General features: G+C 43.5%; 1 long non-coding RNA gene across 2 annotated transcripts in view; it reads left to right on the top strand.

Moving 5' to 3' along the window:
- LOC135319573 (uncharacterized) overlaps positions 1–12151 on the top strand; it is a 48341-nt gene extending 36190 nt beyond the window's left edge. The window contains exons 3-4 of one of the 2 annotated variants that reach the window (XR_010378308.1): positions 8946–9012; positions 11926–12151. This is a non-coding gene — a long non-coding RNA (uncharacterized LOC135319573). Of the gene's footprint in view, positions 1–8945; positions 9283–11925 lie in introns of both variants that reach the window. The other variant, XR_010378309.1, reaches the window with a different exon arrangement.
- Positions 12152–12521: the final 370 nt, after the last annotated feature.

Below are 12521 nucleotides of genomic sequence, written 5' to 3'. Positions count from 1 at the left end.
CAGTGGAGGGCTGTGGAGGTGCTGATAGTCAGGGGTGAGTTGGGATAGGAGACAATGTTCCTCTTACTGCAGCTTCTGTGGTGACCATGATGCCCAATGAGAGGCTCTGAGAAAAGTATTGACCTGTCACGTGCCACATCTTGGTGAATGCATTGGAAGATCAGTCCAGATGCTAAAGAAAAGCCAGTTCATGAAATCAAGCACTGGAATCAAAACTGAGATTTAACTGCAATTCCTGATATTCAGAAGAGGGAAAAAGGTGCAAAAGAAGCAGCCTTTAAGGGACCCCATCCAACCAAGAGAGGGAGATCCTAAGTCTGGTGACCGACTGCATTAAGAATAAACAGCCTGGTACACCAGATGCAAACAGGGGGCCTGAACACCAAGAAAGTCTCCAATTCTCTGCCTGGAAGAGATCTCTTGTTATCAACTTGTGAAGAGCAGAGGCTCCTTCTTGTTCATCATGGAGTTCGTTAAACAGTCATTTATTTACAGTCAACTTAATAAGATTTGGAGGAAGAAGGGAGAAGGAGATTTCTTGGTCTCAATTGCATTTACCCGTGAGATAGTCTGTAGGATTCTGAGATTTGATCTCTGTAACTCCCAACGGTACAGAATGTTGGCAGTTATCTGATTAAATTTCCAGATGCGAATTTCTTGGCTAAAAATGTAGTTTGGTGATCGCAGTGAGCACTGTCCACATTTTATGGATGCTTATAACCTTTTGAGCCATATTGCTAGAGTCAGAGAATTTCTAGCCTCACACGAGTCCCATCTTCTTCCCTAACGAGAAACTTTGACAACTTATTTCGCCAGTTTGCTTGGTGTCTGACACAGACACATAACCTCCTACCTACTAATCAGACTCATGCACTTGAGGCTCTAATTTGAAAGAGATGATGGCACAGGAGAGGCTCTGGGTGGAATCCATTTTGCCGACGCAGGTGCTACTGAGGCACCTGGCTTTCAGAGGCGGGGTTACTGCAAGGTGGAGTGTCCACAGTGGGACAGTGGAGGTGGCAGCAGTCAGGGAGCGTTCATCAACAGGACAGCTTTTTGTGGTGTGGTTTTGGTCATTAATCTAGGCATCTGAGACCCCAGGCTCAGCTTTCCCAGCAGTTTGGAGAGCAATGCACTCTCCTCTGATGAACTCCTTTGCTGCTTGATCAGCTGCACGCAGTCTCTGTCGCTTGCAGCCAGGAATCCTGATCAATATGGATGTCTGTACTGATCAAGAGAACCAGAGCAAGACTGCTCTGTCAAATGGGAGTATGTCCATCCAACAGAAGCATGGCTGATTTATGTACTTAGCAACTTATTTGTTTTGTACGGACACCAATATATGATTAGGGTGGGCAGGGAAACTAGTCTCTCATAGACGTGAATGAAGTTTGAACTCCACTTTTTTTTTAACATTTTTAAATTGATTTATAATCATTTTACAATGTTGTGTCTAATTCCAGTGTAGAGCACAATTTTTCCGTTATACATGAACATATGTATATTCATTGTCACATTTTTTTCTCTGTGCGTTACCATAAGATCTTGTATATATTTCCCTGTGCTCTACAGTATAATCTTGTTTATCTATTCTACAATTTTGAAATCCCAGTCTATCTCTTCCCACCCCCCGCCCCCTTGGCAACCACAAGTTTGTATTCTATGTTTGTGAGTTTATTTCTGTTTTGTATTTATGCTTTGTTTGTTTGTTTGTTTTTAGATTCCACATATGAGTGATCTCATATGGTATTTTTCTTTCTCTTTCTGGCTTACTTCACTTAGAATGACATTCTCCAGGAGCATCCATGTTGCTGCAAATGGCATTGTGTTGTCAGTTTTTATGGCTGAGTAGTATTCCATTGTATAAATATACCACATCTTCTTTATCCAGTCATCTGTTGATGGACATTCAGGCTGTTTCCATGTCTTAGCTGTTGTAAATAGTGCTGCTATGAACACTGGGGTGCAGGTGTCATCCTGAAGTAGGGTTCCTTCTGGACTACACTTTTAGAGACCGTGTCCCAAAGTTTAACACGTTGACATTTTATTTGGCGTACACAGTGCTCACTAACTCTGAATTATGATGGCAGGAATGGCTGACAATACAATTATGATTGTGCCTCTCAGTCATCTTATATTGTACAAAAAGTTGATCTTTAGTCCTCATTGAACTTCTGGAGAGTGGGTGTGTTTTCTGCTTGCATATGATTATGCAGGAACCAGGGTTTGGATAGCTTAGAAAATGTTTTCATTGTGTTCTTTTCAAGTGTACTTAAATCAAGTTGTTCTTTAAAAATTTCAGAAGAAATTCAGATTCAACATGCGAATGCACCGAAAGTCTATTTACCAAACGTCAGCTCAGTCCACATTTTCAGAAGGACTATTTTTAAGTGACAGAAATGACAATAGAGAGGTTCAGATTCTAAGACCATAGCTGGCAGGATTTCTATGGTGGGAATTCCAGTTCAAAGGAGCCACCGGAAAACAATTTTTTTTTTTCTGGCAGAAAATCAGAATTTTAGAGGAAGTTTGTGTGATCTAATACCACCCCCCCCCCCCCGGTCAAAGTGGGTCTATGATTGCTCAGACCCAAAGGACCCCTCAGTCATTCAACTGGAAATAGGCTTCTACGGAAATACATCCTTCAGAAGGAAAGTCCTTCCCCAACCCCCTGATGTCACGGAGAATAATGGACAAGGAGAGTTTTCTCAGTGTGCGCAATTTGGGGCATCCGTAGTGACAGACCAGGAAACTCCCCCTGTGGCCAGACAGTGGAGCCCCCGTGAGCCTGTGTAGAGCATGTGCTTTGCACTATTGGTTGGAGTTTGGGCTTCTTGTTTTCCCCTTTTCCTATTTCTCAACAGGTGTGTGTGTGTGTGCGCATGCGCACGCATTTAATCATAGGTTGTGTGACCATTAGGAGCCACATCCAGATCTGACTGAGAGAAATGCACAAAGAGTTTATATATATTTGATGTATGTAGGTTAGTTGCATTGTGTTAGATGGGCATTTAACATTTATAGGCATGGGAAGAAATGTGTGTATATGTGTACACGTGTGTGCACACGTGCTGGGCACTCAAGGGGTGGAATGTAGGGGACTGTCTGCTTGAGTTTCTGACTATTCAGTGCCGTTTTTCACATCCTTTCTCTGATCAAAGTAACCCACTTTTTCTTTGGAAAACTATCTCTTCCTCAAACTCCGTTGTTTTGATGGAGTTGTTAATCCATCAGAATATGATAATAATAGTGACTGATACTATTTTGGCTCCAGAATTAGGGCACATGACCCAGGCTTGTGCAGTCAAGAGTAACCATACTCTGGACCAGAGAGATTGTCTCAAAGATGAACATTTGACCCAAATTGGGCTACCAGGGCCCTAGCTGAGATTTTTTCAGCTAATGGAGAAGACTGTCTCTTTTCCACTAGGCTTGGGTGATGTGAGCCTGCAGCTGCCAGTGGCCGAATAGCCTGCCATGTGCAGAGAGTGTGACTCACCCAGATGACAGCTAGTATTTGTTGAGTACTTACTATGTACCAGGTGCTGTTCTAAGTTCTTTATCTCATGTAATCCATGCAGCAACTCTGCAAGATAGGTTTTATCATGTCCTGACTTTGGGAATGAGGAGATGGGGACATAGAGGCCATGGTAACATATCCCTTACGTTCTTGTGGAACAAGGACTCATAGGCAGGAAGTCTGACTTTGTGGCTTGAGGCTCTACTTGCTATGCTGCGTTGCTGAGACCAGCAGAGAAAAGCCAAACAGAGAGAAGGAAAGCTGGGAGGGGAAGAGGGCAAAAGAGCCCTGAGAGTTTGGTTTGAGGGAGCCAATAAAGAGAACCAAAAGATGGAGGGAACTGAAGCACTAAATCCAGCTGTGCTGGAGCCAGCTGTGCGCCAGGACTTCACAGGTGCTGAGCTCATGTTTTCTGTTTAGGGCTTTAAATGAGTCTGAGTTGGGTTTTTGTCACTTGTAACTGGAGACGTTTGAACCTGAACAACTATATATTATATTCTATAGCCTTGGTGTCCAGTAGAAAGAAATGTCCTGCATCTGGGATGTCCAATACAGTAGCCACTCACCACATGTGTCTATTGGATCGTTAAAATGTGCCTAATGCACTGGGGAACTGAATTTTTAGTTTTATCTCATTTTAATGAATTAAAAATCAGATAGCTAGCAGGTACTGTGTGGGATAGCATCGATCTGGAGGGAACAGCTAAAGCTGTTCTCAGAGTCCTACATTACTAAAGGTGAAGGGGTGAAAATTAGTTAATTATTACAATGCAAGAAGTTGGGAAAATAATAAAAAACCAAATGTAAGGAAAAGAAATGAAAGATTTATAAAAATCAAAACAAATTACTGGTTCAGAAAATAAAACACTAGACCTTAAATCCAAGAGCTAGATAAATTGAAATAAAAATGTACACATGATGGAACTGGTGAATCACCAGCTAACCTACACAAGCCAGAAAGGGAGAGAGCACAAATATGCAGAATTAGAAATGGGAATGGAAGCATAATCATAGATATAGAGGAAATTAAATACATTTTACGAAAAGGCTTTACTTAACTTTATGCAAATAAATATGAAAAAACTGAATTACTTTCTAGGAAAGTGTAGATTTCCAAAGTTGATTGTATTATAGATAGAACTGAAATCAACCAATGGATTGTCGAGGGATGAAGTGAGAAATTTACCAAAGAGCTACCCCCTCCCCAGTCTGCCCGGCTGAGACAGTTAAACAGCCACAGAACATTCTAGCCAAAGAAATTTGATCATTCCCCATTGCTGGGCATTCATGACTTGACCAGTCTTTTTCAAACAAAGTTTGAGTTCTCCAAAACTTGAAGGAAAAGGGGATCCCCAGACTCCTTAAATTGTATTAGAGGACTACAAAAGAAACGTTACACATTTTGTTTTAAACCAGCACGATATGGATTTCAAATCTAAAGAAGCATAAAAAAGAATAATAGTGATGAACTTCACTTATGAAGAGCAGTACAAAATCCTAATGAAATAGTAGCAAGTGGAAGCAATTAAAAGAAAGACATTTCCTTTAATAGCACATTAAAAGAGAGACAGAACCATAACCAAGGGGGACTCACTCTGGGAGTTAAAGACGATTCAATGTTAGGCAATGTTTTCTTGTACTTCATTTATGATCGTTCTTGATTAAAAAAAAAAAAGGCTTAATGAAGTAGGAATTGAGGAAACTCTTAACAACATAGATATTTCCTTAATAAAACAAAAATATCTCTCAAGCCAAAAGCCAGCATTATCCTTTTTAAAATAATTAAATTTTTTTTTTTGTTTTTGGGTAGGAGGGGAGGTAATTAGGTTTATTTATTGTTACTGCTTTTTTAATAGAGGTGCTGGGGATTGAACCCAGGACCCTGTGCATGCTAAGCACACACTCTACCACTGAGCTGTACCCTCCCCCTGCCCAAAAGCCAACATTATTCTTAAAGATGGAAACCCATTAATACAATTAAAGTCAGAAACAGGATAAGGATGCCCATTCTTATCATTGTTATCTGATAGTTTTTCTAGAATATTAACCAATAAGAAAAGAAATATGAGCATAAAAGTTGTAAAGGAAGAGACAAAATTGTTGTTGTTTCCAAATGCTATGATCATGTAACTGGAAAACCCAAAGAATCTAGTAGAAATAGTAAGAGAATTCAGTGACGCTGCTGGTTCCCAAATCAATATACAAAAATTGATAACTGCCCTAAATAAAATAATACTTTACTAGTTAAGATAATGGCATAGAAACATGTGAAAAGAGGCACAGTCCCATTCCTATTTAATGAAATCAAATGAAGGTGACTTTTTTTCACTTAGATTGATAAGGTTAAAAATGGATAGTATTAAAAGTGTGGGGACAGCGAAAGAGAGTGTGACAATGAATATATGTATGTTCATGTATAACTGAAAAATTGTGCTCTACACTGGAATTTGACACAACATTGTAAAATGACTATAACTCAATAAAAAAAAGTGTGGGGAAATAGACATTCTTACAAAATGTTGATGAGAGTGTAAAATTGGTGCAACTTCTTTGGTAGGCAGTTCAATATTATCTAGCATCATAAAAATATATACACCCTTTGACCCAACTATTCCACATCTAGGAATTTATCCACCAGATAACTTTTGTATACACATATGAACAAATGCATGTATACAAGGGTTATTTTTTTAAATTGAAGTATAGTTGGTTTACAATGTCGTGTTAATTTCCAGTGTACAGCAGAGGGATTCATGATGTACAGATACACATATTCCTTTTCATAGTCTTTTTCATTATAGGCTATTACAAGCTATTGAATATAGTTCCCTGTGCTGTACATTAAGGACCTTGTTGTTTATTTTATAAATGGTAGTTTGTATCTGCAAATCCCAGACTCCCAGTTTTTCCCTCCCCCATGGTAACTGTAAGTTTGTTTTCAATGTCTGTGAGTCTGGTTCTGTTTACAAAGGTGTTTACTGTAGCATGGTTTGAGATGGCAAAAGACTCATAAGGTCAGAAATGTCCAGCAAAGGAGCAATGATTAAATAAACATTATATTTGGAATAGAATAATACTATATGTTTTACAGAATAAAAGTAGATCTGCATGTGCAGATGTGGAACAATCTCCAGTATTTATTTTATGAGAAAAAACCCATGAGAGATTGAGCAATGCCCATAGTATGCTCCCATTTGTGCCAAGAAAAAAAAATATATATTAACAGTAATTTGTGGAAAGATAAAATAAAATACGTAAAACCCTATTAACAGTTGACTAGAAGCTCAGACATAAAGGAAGATTCGCTCTTTCATAACGTTTCAACATTGTACCAAGGGTATGTATCACTTTTCAATTAAGATGGCCAGTATACACGTGTGAGTGAATCCGATATTCATCCGTTCTTCTGTTTGTTTGTTCATATAGCATGCATTGAGCCTCCTGCTCCTTCCCCTCCCCACTTCTGTATCAGGCACCATGCTAGACCTGGAGGACACAGCAGGGAACAAGACATGCAAGTTCTGGTTCCCTCCTTTCTAAAGGGCTTTGCTACTCCAAGTGTGGTCTGTGGACTGGGGGCATTGGCATCTGTTGGGAACACGTTAGAAATGCAGCATCTTGGACCTCATCCCAGACCTGCCTTTGAGTCAGACTCGGCATTTTAACAAAGTCCCCAGGAGATTCTTAATATGGTTGGAAAGCCCTGTTCTAGGGATCATTCCCCCAGCACTGCATCCTTGCTTGTTCAGGTACGGTTTCTGGACAAGAGGAGGGAGGGAGTGGTTACAGCTAGCTGGGAGCACGCTGACCGCCCAGACAGGAGTGCGGGGGGAAGGAGGTTAAATACTCACAGTCCAAATTGCACTCTAACTTTACATTAATTTTTGTCTTGCCTTTTCTCTCAGGAGTTAACAACGAAATAGCTTTGCTGTGCTGTTGCTATGGTAACAGGGTCTAATAGCGCTTTTACTTTTCCCGATTCCAGGAGCCTCCTGACTAGTCTCTCTGCCTCCAACCAAGCCTGTTTTCTACTAATCAAAGTTGGAATCAAACACATGGCAACAGGGACAATCACAGTCCCCGTGTGATGCAGCAGGTGCACCCACTGCCGAACTTTGCATTAACTTAGGGCTGCTCAGGGCTATGCTGAGCTGATTCCTGAATTCAGAGCAGAGTCGCCCCTTCCCACACAGAGAGAAAATTAGCTTCTTGGCCAATCATGTATTTTTCATTTTTAAATTTCTATAGTATTTTTTTTGCTGTATATAGTAAAAAAAAAATTAGAAAATGCAAATGAGTGAAAAATACACAATCTCTCCAAGTTCAGACATGTGTCTCCTTTTTAGCAATGGTGCATTATGCCATTGTTGGGTAGAATGAGATGGGGCATGTGAGGCACTTGGTGCTCAGCCCGGCACACAGTGAGACTACAGATCATGGGCGTTTTCATCCTTTCTTCCCCCAGGTGAGAAGGCAGGTCCTGGGCACACACCTCCCCTTGCAGTTCTAATGCCTTCCATTCATCTCTAGCATCACAGCCTTCCTGAACTGCTTTGAGAGGTATCTCTGCTGTAGACACAAACTCACGATTGTCCTTGTCCAAAGGAGAAGCAAACACCAGGCAACTCATAAAAGGATCACTGACCCTTTAGACTAGGTCACACCTCAATTCTTAATAGGCCTTCTCTGTAGCAGCCTCTCTTTTCTTGTTTGTTTTGAAATAAAGACCTAGAGAGTTTGGGGACAAGGATGCCACGTAGACCAGTGCCCTGACCTTTAGCAAGGCTTACCCGTTTCTTGGATGTGGTAACTGTGGTCCAAAGAAGTTACATGAGGTCATACACCAAAGGGAAGGCAGAGGGGCATTAGCTTTTCTGGTTCTTTCATCACATTAGAAACGTTCTCATGTTTCATCAGGTTATAACATTTGCAGTAAAGTGTACACATCTTATGTGTGCAGCTCGATGAAGCTTCACATATGTAACCACCGCCTACACAAGACATATTACCCCAGTAGGCTCCCTCATGCTCCTTCCCGACCGACACCCTACCAAAGATAACCACTCTCACCCCAGATCACTTTTACCTACCACTTGTGGTTCTGAAGCTCAGAGGAGCAGGTTTTGCCACCACCATCTTACACCCTAGCAGTTTGTGACCCATATTAAGTGGCAACAATAACGTCTAATATATATTGATTGCTTCCTCCGTGCTGGGCGCTGGGCATATGAACCCTTCCTTTAATGCTCATGACTATGAGGCAAACACAGTTACCACCTGACATCTGTCAACTATCTATCTATCTATCTATCTATCTATCTATCTATCTATCTATCTATCTATCTATGTTACAGGGGTTTGAACTTCGCAGTGTGGGGGCTGATGGATCAGTCTCTGTAAGGCTGTTTATTTGCATCTGTTGCAGGACCAGCTGGATCCCACAAGCACGACTGGATCCAGGTGACCAACTGTCCTGTTTTTCTGGGACTAAGGTGGGTTCCCAAGAGGTGAGATTTTCACTTTTTTACAATTGAGAAAGCCTCAGGCAAGCCAGGAAGCGGTGGTCAACCTAGCTGGAAGCCATGAGGATGGATTGAAAGCTGTGTCTGTTCTTGCTGCCTCCAACCTTGATGGTATGGGTGTCCCAGAGAAGAAGCCGACACCCTGTTCTGCAGCTGGACATGCAGACCTGGCCTCAAAGCTGAAGATGCTGAAGGGGGCCCAGGGGACAGTGGAACACTTGCAGGCCCCACACCAAAGAGGTGAGCCAGCAGATAAGCAAGCAATCAACAACCTATATGAACTACACAGTGCCTGCCAACCTCATGCTCACCCTCCAAAGCTCTCGCTGGAATGTCTCCTGTGGCCCACCCTAACCAGAAACACACAGGGAAGAGAATTCTGGGAAATGTAGTTCAGTCTAGCCAAGTTGACACATTGCAGAGCTCGCCCCCCTTTTACAGATGGGAAAACTGAGGCTCAAGGAGGCTATTTAACATACCTAGGCCTACAGGGGCAAACAAATGTCACTCTGACGATGTGGCTCTGGAGCCTCATCCTAACCCAGGCTCTGTCTTGCAGGCCGTGGGAGGTTAGCAGTGGCAACAGCTGGGCAAAGTTCCAGCTGCAGATCCAGTGGCTGGGGTTCAGGGGAGGTCCCTGTGCACAGAGGCATGTGGTGTGGAGAGGAGCCCTTAAAAGCGGGGGTCTGGTATGGTGCTGACTCAGCTGTATGTTAGGCAATTTAGTTAACGTCTGCAAGCCTCAGTTTTCCAATATGCAAAATGGGTTTATCATAGTACCTACCCCACAGGGTTTTGTGAAGATTAAGGGAGGTGATCCGAGGACTCAAAGAGGTCAGTTATAATCTGTGATTCAAGAGCTGTGCACACACACAGCACTTGCCCTTGGAGGAAAAGCTTTTAGGGCTGGATGGTGGGGAAGGAGTCATCATTGCCCAGCCCCGGGCCTCTCCGAAGCCCCAGAGTACTGAGATGCAGCGGGGTGGAGGACCACCTATATAGGGCCAGTGGGGTCTAGGCGCAGCTCAGGCCCTGGGTGGGGGCAGTAAGGGACTGCAGGGCCAGGTGGTGACAGCGCTAATGGAGATCACTGGTCAGGCCTCGGAAACTGAGAGCCCCTCGAAGGCTTTACCTGCCCCCAGCCCCCTCTCCTAGCAGGACCCCAGCCTTTCAGAGGAGGGTCTTGAAGGCACTGTCCCTGCCTGGCAGCCCTGGGTGAGTCGGCACTGGAGTCCCGGGCTTTAGGACAGCCCGGGCGGAGCGGGAGAAATGGAGCAGCAGCCTCCCTGCCCACTGTGCCACGGGCAGCAGGGGCCAATTCACCAGTTCCCATTGTTTGGTGCTAAATTTAGACTCCAGCTTCTTAGTGAGCTCAGTTTTTGTTTAGTCAAAGGAGAAATCCAGGGCCGATGAAACTCACCTGCCTGTCACTGCCAGGCTGGCAAGTGCCACCGCCCACGGGGGAGGCACAGGACGCTGACAGTGTTCTGGTCTGTGCCCCTCTACCCGGGCCACTCCCCAGCCACTTTCTCTCTGTCCCCAGGCCAGGGCTGTTGACCACCACAGGTCCCTGACCCTGGCCGTGGGACCAGAGGGCCTGCCACTGCACTCTGCCTTGGCCCTACTGACTGACAGTGTTCTCTGGGGCAGGGTCAACGTCCAGCTTTTCATCCAGAAGCTTCCGCTGTCTTCTCAGTTTAACACCTGGAGGATTGGATTCCTCACTGGGGCTATTAGGCCCCCGGGCCCTAGTCTACTGGCTTCAGGGATCAGTTTTTCCCTGAGGCCAGCTCAGAGCATTGACTCAGTGGAAATCAGGTCAGGAATTTATTTATTGAGTGCCTACTATTTTCCAGGCTCTGTGCGAGGTCTGTGAATGCAGGAGCTGCCAATTCAGAGCAGTGTCTGAAAACTAGGAGTTGCCACCCATTAGTGGATTATGAAATCGATTTAGTGGATTATAACTACCATTGAATAAAATGAAATTAAAGGGAAAAGATCAGAGGGTCCTGGAAGTAGAAAGGGCAGATATTGTTTCCCAAAACTTCCATATGCGTAGGTGAGTACTAGATTGTAACATAAAGCGTGTTTCTTACCAAGGGCCAGAGTCTAGAAGAGTTTAGGAAACCCTGGCTCAGAGGGAGTGGAATTCTGATACAGTGTAATTGCAGTTGTGGGAAGAGAGGAGTCCTGGACTTGAAACCCGGATCCACCCCCAGCTGCGCGAGCCTGGTCTAGGCAATCATGTTTTTTAGGAGGGATGTTAACTAAAGCTAGAGCTGATGCTTGCCCAGGGCTTAGCACAGTGCGTGGCACCATGTTAGGTGCTCAGTAGGTGGTAGAAGCTATTTACAGCGTGACAAGTGCTGAGAGAGTTCTGGAGAGGAGGGAGGGACCAGCTCCTGGAGGGCTGATAGAGGCTTCACAGGACAGCTGACAACTGAACTGACCTGAGAAGGTGGATGAGAGCATGGAAGGACAGTGGAGGCGAAGGACAGCCTAGAGGGGGAGTGACATGTCTCAAGGTCTTTTCTGGGAGCAACAAGTATTGTTGGGCTGGCTGGAGTGTAGAGTCTGAGCTGGGGTGTGACAGGAGGTGAGCCTGTGGTGATGCAGGGCCCTTTCAGGGCAAAGGTCCTCACGTCACACATTTGGGAGTTTGAGCACAAGGAAGAGATATGAACAGATTTGCCTTGAGGTTTAGCTCCTCATTCTGTGATTCCTTCCCCTATGATTAATTTTTTTAAAAAAATCTCTCCTCTGGAATCTTAGAGTGGCCTCAAGCCAAGAGGCAGCAACAAGCCAGGGCACCCAGTCACACAGCTGCAAAGAAATGAATTCTGTTAATGACCAGAATGAACTTGGAATTGGGTTCTTCCCCAGTCAGGCGTCCAGATGAGAATGGAGCCCAGTCAACACCTTGACTGCAGCCTTGTGAGAACATGAGCAGAGGACCCAGCTCGGTCTTGCCTGGACTCCTGACCCATGGAAATATGAGGTGAAAAATATATGCTGTTTTTAAGCTAAGTTGATGATCATTTGCTTTGCAGCACAGAAGACTAGCAGGATATTTAGTCCTAACACTCCACCCCAGGATATGCTAATTAAAGTTTTCATCGTTTCCATGTACCTTTTCATTTCAGTTTTGTTTTATATCCAATTTATTAATGGATAATAAGTTAACATGGTAAATTTTAAAACTGTAAAAAGTTTATAGTAAAAAGTCATCTCTTGCTTCCCTGTTCCCGGTTTCTCTGTCTCCTTCCCCAGGGACAACTTGTGTTACCAGTTTCTCGTTTATCCTTTGAGGGAAGTTCTACACACTTATGTGCAAATACCACTACATATATATTTTTATTTTGCATTAATGGCACTTCGCTATACACACTGTTTTGCACCTTGTTTGTCAGTTAATGTATCTTGGGGATGATTCTGTATCAGTACAATCGAAGTTCTTTCCTTTTGACGTGCATGTATCA

This window comes from Camelus dromedarius, chromosome 29 (genome assembly GCF_036321535.1).
Source record: "Camelus dromedarius isolate mCamDro1 chromosome 29, mCamDro1.pat, whole genome shotgun sequence".
Taxonomy (NCBI): Eukaryota; Metazoa; Chordata; class Mammalia; order Artiodactyla; family Camelidae; genus Camelus; species Camelus dromedarius.
Note: the sequence above shows the minus strand (reverse complement) of the source record. Positions and strands in the feature narration are given on the sequence as shown.